Below are 13965 nucleotides of genomic sequence, written 5' to 3' on the forward strand. Positions count from 1 at the left end.
TTGTCAATTTTTTTTTTTTTTTAAATAACCACACTTTACACTTAACGACAAAGCCTTTGGCACGGTAGCATTTCATTTGTCTAGGTTTGCGAGCAGGATGTAATCATAAAACATTTACCAAGTTTGAAAACATATATGCTACCATCAAATGTTTATCACCTTTTAAAGTCGCTTGCATTTTACACGAAAGTGCTAACACAATCAACATCTGGTTTATGAAATATCCCTTTACAGTTAACTGATTTGTTATTTGACTTTATGGTTTAATAAGTTCATAATATATGACAACCGCGCGAACCATCGTGAAATTATTCAAAATAATATCATTAGACATTCCATCGAATTATTCGGCTATTTACCCTAATACAGATGCAGTTTACCATGTGAACCGACTATACCCTAATATAGATGCAGTTTACTATGTGAACCGGCTATACCCTAATATAGAGGCAGTTTACCATGTGAACCGGCTATACCCTAATATAGATGCAGTTTACCATGTGAACCGGCTATACCCTAATATAGATGCAGTTTACCATGTGAACCGGCTATACCCTAATATAGATGCAGTTTACCGTGTGAACCGACTATACCCTAATATAGATGCAGTTTACTATGTGAACCGGCTATACCCTAATATAGAGGCAGTTTACCATGTGAACCGGCTATACCCTAATATAGATGCAGTTTACCATGTGAACCGGCTATACCCTAATATAGATGCAGTTTACCATGTGAACCGGCTATACCCTACTATAGATGCAGTTTACCATGTGAACCGACTATACCCTACTATAGATGCAGTTTACTATGTGAACCGGCTATACCCTAATATAGATACAGTTTACTATGTGAACCGGCTATACCCTAATATAGATGCAGTTTACCATGTGAACCGGCTATACCCTAATATAGATGCAGTTTACCATGTGAACCGGCTATACCCTAATATAGATGCAGTTTACCGTGTGAACCGACTATACCCTACTATAGATGCAGTTTACCGTGTGAACCGACTATACCCTAATATAGATGCAGTTTACTATGTGAACCGGCTATACCCTAATATAGATGCAGTTTACCGTGTGAACCGGCTATACCCTAATATAGATGCAGTTTACCGTGTGAACCGGCTATACCCTAATATAGATGCAGTTTACCATGTGAACCGGCTATACCCTAATACAGATGCAGTTTATCGTGTGGGCCGACAGGATCAAAAACTTAATAAACTATTTTCTTGCCCCTTGCGTTTCCATAAATAATAAAGTTTCTCGATTCCTGAATTGGTCATCACGTCTTGTCATCAGTATAATCAGATCTCGTGTGATCGGATGCGGAAAATTATAATCTCAACATCAAGGGGCAGGTGCATCGATAAATAATGGCTCTAGGTCATCCTGTCTTCTGTTTTTATTCCTCCGTGACAATGAGAGGCAGCATGGTTGAGCCAACTTAGTTTCGCAGGGATAACTATATTCTCGCAGCCAGTGTTTATATGGTGTTAGAATTTACGATTACGTTGCATTGTCTTCTACTTTAATCTTCTTTGCAAGCAACCCCAGCTGTGGCGTGGAAGATGTCATCATGTTTTATTTTTCTGTTATTTCTGTTGCATATAACACGTAAAGTGTCAACTAATTAATCGTTGTAGGTCATTGGCTAAGTGAAATTGTAGTAAAGAAACGAGTATATCTTATACAATAGCCTGGTAACGCTTTTAATGTTATATCTGACACCAGCGAGAAACAATTTTGACTGCAGTCGTCTCTTTGTTACAGCGTCTGAGATGAGACCACGCGTTAGACTGCAAATGGGTAATGGATATTTAGAACATGTATCTGCATTTAAAAATTATTTCATTAAATCAGCCACCATGTCCAAGTGGGCCCGATTCGCCTTCCTCAGTTGCATATGAATGAGTAGCTGGGGAATTTCTGGCTCTGGATGGCCTATTTCTGTGGATATATTAAATATGTTTAGTATTCCCAATAGCTCAAAATGTTGCCAAGTATATATTTCATCTTTAATCCCATCTCCGCTCTAAAATTGCTTGCGTTACTTTTTAGACCCCTTGGGACCCATGTGGGTACATTAAGCCTCAAAATGTTTTTAATGGTTATTTGCATAATGGATGAACGACACAAAATTGGGTGACAACCACGAGTCCATGTATTTAGGCCTATATATAAGCACTGCATTCATGTAAATATTTATAAATGTTTCCAATTAAATGTTCGGCCAATGCTTTCAAGCAATATCGTACTGACAGAATGAGTGTTTGCCAACCTTCATATCAACAGATAGAAACAGCAATATCGTACTGACAGTATGAGTGTTTCCCAACCTTTATATCAACAGATAGAAACAACAATATCGTACTGACAGTATGAGTGTTTGCCAACCTTTATATCAACAGATAGAAACATGCAGCAGTATCGTACTGACAATATGAGTGTTTCCCAACCTTTATATCAACAGATAGAAACATGCAGCAATATCGTACTGACAATATGAGTGTTTGCCAACCTTCATATCAACAGATAGAAACAGCAATATCGTACTGACAATATGAGTGTTTGCCAACCTTTATATCAACAGATAGAAACAACAATATCGTACTGACAGTATGAGTGTTTGCCAACCTTTATATCAACAGATAGAAACAACAATATCGTACTGACAGTATGAGTGTTTCTCAACCTTTATATCAACAGATAGAAACATGCAGCAATATCGTACTGACAGTATGAGTGTTTCCCAACCTTTATATCAACAGATAGAAACAGCAATATCGTACTGACAATATGAGTGTTTGCCAACCTTCATATCAACAGATAGAAACAGCAATATCGTACTGACAATATGAGTGTTTCCCAACCTTTATATCAATATATAGGAACAACAATATCGTACTGACAGTATGAGTGTTTCCCAACCTTTATATCAACAGATAGAAACATGCAGCAATATCGTACTGACAGTATGAGTGTTTCCCAACCTTTATATCAACAGATAGAAACAGCAATATCGTACTGACAATATGAGTGTTTGCCAACCTTCATATCAACAGATAGAAACAGCAATATCGTACTGACAATATGAGTGTTTGCCAACCTTCATATCAACAGATAGAAACAGCAATATCGTACTGACAGTATGAGTGTTTCCCAACCTTTATATCAACAGATAGAAACATGCAGCAATATCGTACTGACAATATGAGTGTTTGCCAACCTTTATATCAACAGATAGAAACAACAATATCGTACTGACAGTATGAGTGTTTGCCAACCTTTATATCAACAGATAGAAACAGCAATATCGTACTGACAATATGAGTGTTTCCCAAACCTGTATATCAACAGATAGAAACAGCAATATCGTACTGACAATATGAGTGTTTCCCAAACCTGTATATCAACAGATAGAAACAGCAATATCGTACTGACAATATGAGTGTTTCCCAACCTTTATATCAATATATAGGAACAACAATATCGTACTGACAGTATGAGTGTTTCCCAACCTTTATATCAACAGATAGAAACAGCAATATCGTACTGACAATATGAGTGCTTCCCAACCTTTATATCAATATATAGGAACAACAATATCGTACTGACAGTATGAGTGTTTCCCAACCTTTATATCAACAGATAGAAACAGCAATATCGTACTGACAATATGAGTGCTTCCCAACCTTTATATCAATATATAGGAACAACAATATCGTACTGACAATATGAGTGTTTGCCAACCTTCATATCAACAGATAGAAACAGCAATATCGTACTGACAATATGAGTGTTTCCCAACCTTTATATCAATATATAGGAACAACAATATCGTACTGACAGTATGAGTGTTTCCCAACCTTTATATCAACAGATAGAAACATGCAGCAATATCGTACTGACAGTATGAGTGTTTCCCAACCTTTATATCAACAGATAGAAACAGCAATATCGTACTGACAATATGAGTGTTTGCCAACCTTCATATCAACAGATAGAAACAGCAATATCGTACTGACAATATGAGTGTTTGCCAACCTTCATATCAACAGATAGAAACAGCAATATCGTACTGACAGTATGAGTGTTTCCCAACCTTTATATCAACAGATAGAAACATGCAGCAATATCGTACTGACAATATGAGTGTTTGCCAACCTTTATATCAACAGATAGAAACAACAATATCGTACTGACAGTATGAGTGTTTGCCAACCTTTATATCAACAGATAGAAACAGCAATATCGTACTGACAATATGAGTGTTTCCCAAACCTGTATATCAACAGATAGAAACAGCAATATCGTACTGACAATATGAGTGTTTCCCAAACCTGTATATCAACAGATAGAAACAGCAATATCGTACTGACAATATGAGTGTTTCCCAACCTTTATATCAATATATAGGAACAACAATATCGTACTGACAGTATGAGTGTTTCCCAACCTTTATATCAACAGATAGAAACAGCAATATCGTACTGACAATATGAGTGCTTCCCAACCTTTATATCAATATATAGGAACAACAATATCGTACTGACAGTATGAGTGTTTCCCAACCTTTATATCAACAGATAGAAACAGCAATATCGTACTGACAATATGAGTGCTTCCCAACCTTTATATCAATATATAGGAACAACAATATCGTACTGACAGTATGAGTGTTTCCCAACCTTTATATCAACAGATAGAAACAGCAATATCGTACTGACAATATGAGTGTTTCCCAAACCTGTATATCAACAGATAGAAACAGCAATATCGTACTGACAATATGAGTGTTTCCCAACCTTGATATCAATATATAGGAACAACAATATCGTACTGACAGTATGAGTGTTTCCCAACCTTTATATCAACAGATAGAAACAGCAATATCGTACTGACAATATGAGTGTTTCCCAATCTTTATATCAATATATAGGAACAACAATATCGTACTGACAGTATGAGTGTTTCCCAACCTTTATATCAACAGATAGAAACAGCAATATCGTACTGACAATATGAGTGTTTCCCAACCTTTATATCAACAGATAGAAACAGCAATATCGTACTGACAGTATGAGTGTTTCCCAACCTTTATATCAATATATAGGAACAACAATATCGTACTGACAGTATGAGTGTTTCCCAACCTTTATATCAACAGATAGAAACAGCAATATCGTACTGACAATATGAGTGTTTCCCAATCTTTATATCAATATATAGGAACAACAATATCGTACTGACAGTATGAGTGTTTCCCAACCTTTATATCAACAGATAGAAACAGCAATATCGTACTGACAATATGAGTGTTTCCCAACCTTTATATCAACAGATAGAAACAGCAATATCGTACTGACAATATGAGTGCTTCCCAACCTTTATATCAATATATAGGAACAACAATATCGTACTGACAGTATGAGTGTTTCCCAACCTTTATATCAACAGATAGAAACAGCAATATCGTACTGACAATATGAGTGTTTCCCAAACCTGTATATCAACAGATAGAAACAGCAATATCGTACTGACAATATGAGTGTTTCCCAACCTTGATATCAATATATAGGAACAACAATATCGTACTGACAGTATGAGTGTTTCCCAACCTTTATATCAACAGATAGAAACAGCAATATCGTACTGACAATATGAGTGTTTCCCAATCTTTATATCAATATATAGGAACAACAATATCGTACTGACAGTATGAGTGTTTCCCAACCTTTATATCAACAGATAGAAACAGCAATATCGTACTGACAATATGAGTGTTTCCCAACCTTTATATCAACAGATAGAAACAGCAATATCGTACTGACAATATGAGTGTTTCCCAACCTTTATATCAACAGATAGAAACAGCAATATCGTACTGACAATATGAGTGTTTCCCAACCTTTATATCAACAGATAGAAACAGCAATATCGTACTGACAATATGAGTGTTTCCCAACCTTTATATCAACAGATAGAAACAGCAATATCGTACTGACAATATGAGTGTTTCCCAACCTTTATATCAATATATAGGAACAACAATATCGTACTGACAGTATGAGTGTTTCCCAACCTTTATATCAACAGATAGAAACAGCAATATCGTACTGACAATATGAGTGTTTCCCAAACCTGTATATCAACAGATAGAAACAGCAATATCGTACTGACAATATGAGTGTTTCCCAACCTTGATATCAATATATAGGAACAACAATATCGTACTGACAGTATGAGTGTTTCCCAACCTTTATATCAACAGATAGAAACAGCAATATCGTACTGACAATATGAGTGTTTCCCAATCTTTATATCAATATATAGGAACAACAATATCGTACTGACAGTATGAGTGTTTCCCAACCTTTATATCAACAGATAGAAACAGCAATATCGTACTGACAATATGAGTGTTTCCCAACCTTTATATCAACAGATAGAAACAGCAATATCGTACTGACAATATGAGTGTTTCCCAACCTTTATATCAACAGATAGAAACAGCAATATCGTACTGACAATATGAGTGTTTCCCAACCTTTATATCAACAGATAGAAACAGCAATATCGTACTGACAGTATGAGTGTTTCCCAACCTTGATATCAATATATAGGAACAGCAATATCGTACTGACAGTATGAGTGTTTCCCAACCTTTATATCAGTATATAGAAACAACAACATTGTGCTGCTTATACTATCACGGTAGGCGCTTACAAGCGTATCATGAAAGTATCACCGTATAGCCTATTAAACCTGAAATGCCTCAACTTGGGCCAGGCTTTATGTATGATATTAATTTGCTAAATGTAACAGTCAACCACCGATACATTCTTGGAACCTTCGGGAAATAAAGATCTTCCTTAAATCTTTGGCGAATGTTACGGGAAATTGCTCTCGCCTGTGACATTTAGAATTATTTAAATCTTGACGTTGGTTAATATCATTCAAGTGGATCCTTAACCATTGATATTAAAATCATATTACTTCTATACGAGGTACTTTCAATATATTAGAACTTAATGCGTTCACGGGTAAATAACGCAGAATAAATTATGAGTTTTCTGACCTATGGAATTCTGTTGGTGCCGTCAATATATTTAACATTGTTCTTCACATCACTTTCTGATGAGAAAAACAATTACTTGATATTCATTCTGATTCGTTGTAGGCAAAGTTATTTAAAAAAAAACGATTGTTCCATAGCTAAAGTAATATAATAAACTTAACCAAACCATTCGAAGTAACCCAAAAAGTAGGAAAGTAAAAAGTAGGAATGTAAAGTGTTTCTTTATCAAATGATAAACTTAATAATTGCTACATATTTTTGGAGAAAAACTGAATGATCAACAGAATAAATGTGAAATTGGAGAGCGATATTAAATCAAACTGAAATACACAAATATGATACAGGTCTCTTTGTTAACCAATAACCAAGTGATACTTGTCTGAAAAGTGGCCGTTGAATGTTCACTCAACTTTTCCATACTGCACAACTTTAGGCTGAAATTGCAGCTGTATAGGTTTTTTCTTCTTTGGACCCTAGGGTCAAATAAGTGATGACAAGAGTAGCCATGCTTGGTACAGATAAGCGCTCATCCGTGGGAATTATAGTAGCTAGGGGGTGTTACAAGGTGTCGTAGTCGTTCCTATAATTAGGGCAAAATGCCAAGGTGTGGATAGTCTTGACACAAAAACTGATAACAGAGAACATCAAAGCGAAGTTAGAGGTTATTTTTAATGGGTAAATCTCAAGTGTACTTCTAGGATGCATAAAGGAGGGGGCGTGGAGGGGGGGGGGGGGCGGAGCACGGAGGAGGCGGTGTGACTAAAGCCGTTTAATTGAGATTCCAAATGTGATCTCTATATATCTTTGCAATAATTCCAAAGTTAATATGGAACACGGTTATTTTCTCAATTTCAAAAAAAGGATATAGATATATCAGTTAGAGAGAGGAAACGTTTTTTTTAAGGCCTTGAGGAGAATGGTAATACAAATGTTGACTTCACAGAGTAATAGTTATTTATCATTTTAGATTCTGAAAAGACCTTTTTACTTGACAGATCCGTAGATATCCGTAGATATGGATAAACAGCTACGTCTCTTAATCGGCTGTTAATCGAATAGTTGTTGAATCCAAACTTTATATAGATAGTAGATTTTATTGCGCTAACGCCCACGCCTTCATCCACTCAAACATGAAAACTGGTTATATAATATAGGGTGCTTTTAAGTACAAGCTTTCGACTGTTTTCTATACAGCCAGGCTCCTTCAAGATTATGTTAAAATAAAAAGTTCAAATAAATAGCTAAATAATACAGTTTAAAAAAAAATTGAACGTTTTGCTAGTCCGGAAGTGATTAATTACCAGTTTCCTCTAATAACTTTTGTAAAAGTTTAATGGAGTTTCATTCAATTGAATTGACATAAGTTCCATTTATTTTAAATCCAAATGTAGCAAGAATATTAATTAGATCCTGAAAACCTGTCAAAATATCAGCATTGCAGAGTCAATACAATCAAAACGCATGTCGCATTAATTCTTGCTAAATCTCACGAAACCAAGTTGATTAGAAGATCGGATAAAATTGTCATTTTACCGAAAAGATACAAATTGTCCCTTTTTAGCAATCTCTCGTAGACAAGTGATAACCAATCCTGTCACGAAATTATATCACTTACTTTCCCGATTCAAAACAGGCTTCTTTCCGCCAGCTTATTTTCTTCTCGTTTACTTATTTATTTTCATTTTTTGATGAATATGATATTTGTTTTAGACTACCACATGGCTAGTTTCTGTTATTATTAAGATGCTTGTAAACATTTCATGCAATTAACTGTTACAGAGAAGTGGTTATCAATTAATCACGCTTAAATTGTAGAAATAGATCACCGACTGTCACTTAGCTATGACTCTGCTTGTACCGTAGAGTAAATCAAAGTAATCTGATACAATTTCAAGCTCAATATCTGTCTTGGTATTTTGAGTTCTTTCTTATTTCTTATTATTTTATTTGTTGTTACGAATTTACTACTTCTATTTAATCACGTCGATGGTAATGTTAGCCTTTATCTGTTAAGAGAGGCTGGTCTCTCCTTACTTGTAAATGTATGTCTTGGTAGTTGTACATCCTCGTACGTGTCAAAGTGCTTACTTTTTCAATGACAATGTGTATATTCACTTCTGAATATCACACTGCGGATGTGAGGAAAAGTATTCGTTACAAAACCAAGATCAATGCCACGACAAGTTTAAATCGCTATTTCAACAAAAATCATTCTTTTTTTACAAATTATATAAATTAACGTTTGCAGAATCGTGTGTTGAGTGTCTAGTTTTAAAACAATATTCATAATTTCTCTTTAGTTCCAGTTAAGTAAAAGACTATCATTGAACTCCCAAGAAATGACTAAGGAAAAGATTGACAGCCCTAGCGCATCAGAGACATGTAAAGGGTTGGAATAGTGAGGGATGGCAACTTCTAAATTACCCCTGACTGTTTTAGGTAGGGGCAAGAAACTTTGCGGAAGTCGATCCAGGATCCAATATTTTATGAAAGGGAGAGGTGTGGCCCGGCGTTCAAGCATATAAACTAGGAAGGTTGTGCTTAATACTGTTGTGAAGTTGAAAGGAGGGGTGGGGGATGTACCGCCCACAGTCCTGGATCCCCGGTGGAGTGCATCCTGGGGCCCGGAGGAGCGGTCTAATCCTTCACCGACTGAGCGTACCAGCTCAACTGACTACGGATGTGGGGAATGTCTCCCTGCCCCCCCCCCCCACCCTTCTATTTGCGCACACCACTGCTCCTAATAAATAAAATCAGTTTCGGATCAAACTAGTATGGTATGTTAGTGTGTAAATATACGTGTGTGTGTAATTATATGTGTGTGTATATAGAGTGCACACAGTTTATATGTATTACTGGTATCATCTTTTCACTTCAACACACAGTATATATCCTATTGAAAAGGTAGCAACAGTCTGAATTTATTTTTGTCATCAATGACTTTGGTTTCCAAATACTGTCTGATGTTAGCGGAAGATCAAGCCTTCACTAGATTGTAAAAAGTGACCTTGGCTGCCTCTGTCACCGTTACGATGCGTTTGATTCAATAATTAAGAATTGTTATCTTTTCATTAACGTAGTCATGTACGCAACTCCTTTTGGTGCTAATGCGGTACCTTTAACCTTCAAGTTCCGCTCGAATAATTATGGAATAGCGCGGATGATAATTGCAATCAATTTATACTTGTATTACGATATTGCAATTAGATTACCAATGTTAATGATTCGAAAGAAACACACGTTTGAAGCCAGTTGCCTCCAGGTTTCTCTGGGACAAGCCAACTCATACACAATGATTTACTTACATGGGAAAACATGCACAGACATACTGCTTACGGCGGCATGCTGTACAACCGACAACGTAACATGGAGGAAGAAATAATTGTCTTCATGAATAAAGAAAGTTGTTTCTTAAAATAATGAGGTTAAGTAGGTGCATTAAACTAATTCGTGATTAAACTATGAATCTAAACTCATTAAAAAAATTAAAATATTCCACTAGTAATATGGATATTTTTTTATTGACAAACCTATTTTATGACGCAATTCTTAAAGATAAAAACTAGGCCATGAGAAACAGACTTAATGTACTGGAAACAACAATTACTGCCTTCGACTGAGCTTTTATTATAGTATTGTTACACCATATATTGTTAAAAATTGCCGTTAACTGTATGATATATATCGATTTATAAAAATGTATAATATTGGCGATATTAAAATACAATTAAAAAAGTCAATAACCTTAGCTTATTGAAATCACAAACTAGTTCCATTAACATAATGACGTTTTTCCTTCAAACACAAAATATCGTCTTATGTTTAAGTAAATCAAAACGAAATCAAAACTTTTTGTGTTATTAGGCAACAATCGAGTTCTTTGATGCATTTAAACAAGATATATATATATTTATATATATATATATATATATATATATATATATATATATATATATATATATATATATATATTTGATGATTTGATGATTTATTTGTTTCAACACATAGTAATACAAGGTGAACAAGACAATATAACTGCAAATAAGTAAAATATGTGAAAGGAAGTAAACTAAGAAACCCTTGTGGGCTTAATCGAATAGAGTACTCCCATCAAAGAAAAAAGAAAACCTTAACACCTAAAAAAGAGAACCCCCCCCCCAAAAAAAACAGATAACCTTTACAAATAAGACAAATAACACTACCCCCCCCCAACCACCTACCCCCACCCCTTACAACGGATACAATCAATAAAGGCTTTCATAGCAATTTTTCAGATGTCGCCTGAATGAAGCCACGGAAGTATAGGATTTCACTATATATATATATAAATATATATATATATATATATATATATATATATATATATATATACATATATATATATATATATATATATCAATACGAAAAATAGACGGTAACAAAAGTATCAACTCGTTTTCGCCTTTGCACTATTACGACTGAGGCGCTGCTGTAATTTGATAGCCCCTTAGGTCTCAGAACTAATAGCATCGGTTCCATTATACCTCTTTAAGACATCTCAGACTTTTCAGTATACTAGAAACAAGAAATGTCAGAGGATAACTTTTCATCTTATTGCTCTGACAAGAAATCCCTCTGGTTTCACCATAACTACAGAAGATGGCTAAGCCCTTATACACAACCTCATTATTATCATCATCGTCATCATATATATATATATATATATATATATATATATATATATATATATATATATATATATATATATATATATATATATATATATCCCCACCGGGATTCGAACCCGGGCCTCCCGCTTTGTACGCGGACACCCTTACCACTAGGCTTTAATTGTATGTCCAGAGGTTCGAAACCGGTAAGGAAGGTCGAAATTCCACTAAAGGCGTTTGACTTATATATAGATACAGACCAGCTTCTATTTGAAGAACTCATCAGCTCCATGCTAATGGGAAGGAACAATTTATTTCCTTTCCTATGAACAATTCCAATTGTCAGTTCACAAACATTTTTAATACAAAATCGTGAATTATCGGTTACGAAACATTATCCTAATTTAAAGTGATAATTGATGTCGCTCTGACGTCAGTTCATGGATTTTTAACTCAATTGCTAGTTTTGCCCAAGTTCGGAGTAAACTTTATTTATCATTCACATCAAGCAGGTTAAAGATGAACCTAATCATGTGTCTGTTTGTATATACTTTCAAATATTTACCAAACAATTTCAATCACACTCGAATGTTTTGTGACTTTGCATTACTTCCTATAATGTTGGTCACCAAACTAGTTTTTTGGACAGTTTCAAAAGCTTCTCGAAGAAATCTAAATGGAGCGTTACTTTGTGATTTCACTGGTTTCAACTTCTAAACGTCTCAAGTAATTATGTCAGACCTGCTATTTCGGGGGAAGAACCTGTCTAGAAAACAATTCTACTGTGAATGTTATTTCAATCTTAAATGAATTTGATAGCTTGATGGTCACAATAACTCTCCACGAAACCAAACTAAAGGAATTGCTTCTTATGCAACGAGATGTATTCAATTACACGGAGGATTACATATAGAAATTGCTAAAAAGGGCACACATTATCAAACTTTTTGGATTGCATAATGTATCTTGCAGCGGCTTAAAACTGAGTGTTGTGTTTAACTTCCACATAATCTGCTGGTTTCAGAGTTCAAGGGATATTTCAGTGGGACACGTTGTAACACACACCGGTACCATAAAAAGCAATAATATCACAGGCTGAAAAAACCCTTCTCAAATATCTTGTCGCTAACTCGTAATTTGGTTGATTAAATGAGGCCTTTTTTTACTAACTTATTCCTTCCTTACTCCAGCAAAGTAAGTCACAGTCGGTGGTATGTGACGTCATCATGTGAAATGTTCTGTAAAAGGCTTTACTTTCCTATGATAATCGGCTTGTTGGTTTATCCTGCAAGGCTACAAATGTTATGCGTTTGAAATGTTTACTTGCAAGCTGCATATATATTATATGTCTCTGCATTTAGATTTTACTATACTATCTAATTTTGGTAAAATATTACTTTCCCCCTTTGGATGAATAATAAATAATGCTAATAATAATAAAGCAATATGAAAACATTTTCAGACCAATTACATCGTTGGCATCATTCATTTACTGATCTGAATGCTTTCAGCTGTGCTATAACCATCGTACGATTCTGCCCGAGATTCTGTCACTTTTTGCCACGGTGTTTGAATAACTGTCAGATTGTCATATTTCATTCAATTTGGCTGTGATTTGATAGATCGAGAGGTCATTTTCGGAAAACGTAAAAAAATGCTACACCTCCTTGAGCAGTTGCCCAGATCTGCTAAAAGGTTGTGGATATAATGTGTACATGGTGGTGAACCAAAGTTGTTCAGGAAAAATATTTTGGTCGACATGTGAGGGTCCAAAACAGGGCCTTCTGTAGAGTTATCAGTTATGATGAAATGTAGGCAACAGGCCTATGCAATGATCATCATAGTGAAATTTGTTTCTCGACTTTTTAGCATTCATGACCAGTATATGATCTTTTTGTGAGTAGCAAATTCCTTCCGACATAATATTCCACCAGTGTGACACTTGATCAAGTGAAAACTTTACTAGTCTTGTTATCCAAGCTTCTTATCTAGTTTTATGTCATTCTCTGTGAAAGGACTACTTGTTAGATTTGCAAGTTGAACTTTCACACAGTTTGTGTGTGGAAATACCATACGTGTGAGACTGACCTATTGTTGGAGCCGATTCCGATTTCTGTTCTTTAACGTTTCTCTGTGGTACGTTGATTGTAAACAAGTTACAGGTCGTCCTTGTATTGTATGGGTGCAATTTTCGTGAGCAAATGTTGGTCAGCACAATTTAAACATG

The 13965-nt window shown here is 35.2% G+C and overlaps 1 protein-coding gene across 1 annotated transcript in view; it reads right to left on the bottom strand.

Annotated features, from left to right (window-relative positions):
- Nucleotides 1-13965, bottom strand: part of LOC139955040 (neuronal acetylcholine receptor subunit alpha-10-like) — a 39064-nt gene that overhangs the window by 18571 nt on the left and 6528 nt on the right. The gene's annotated exons all lie outside the window — the stretch shown is intronic.

The sequence above is a fragment of the Apostichopus japonicus genome, chromosome 2 (assembly GCF_037975245.1).
Source record: "Apostichopus japonicus isolate 1M-3 chromosome 2, ASM3797524v1, whole genome shotgun sequence".
In the NCBI taxonomy this organism is placed as follows: domain Eukaryota; kingdom Metazoa; phylum Echinodermata; class Holothuroidea; order Aspidochirotida; family Stichopodidae; genus Apostichopus; species Apostichopus japonicus.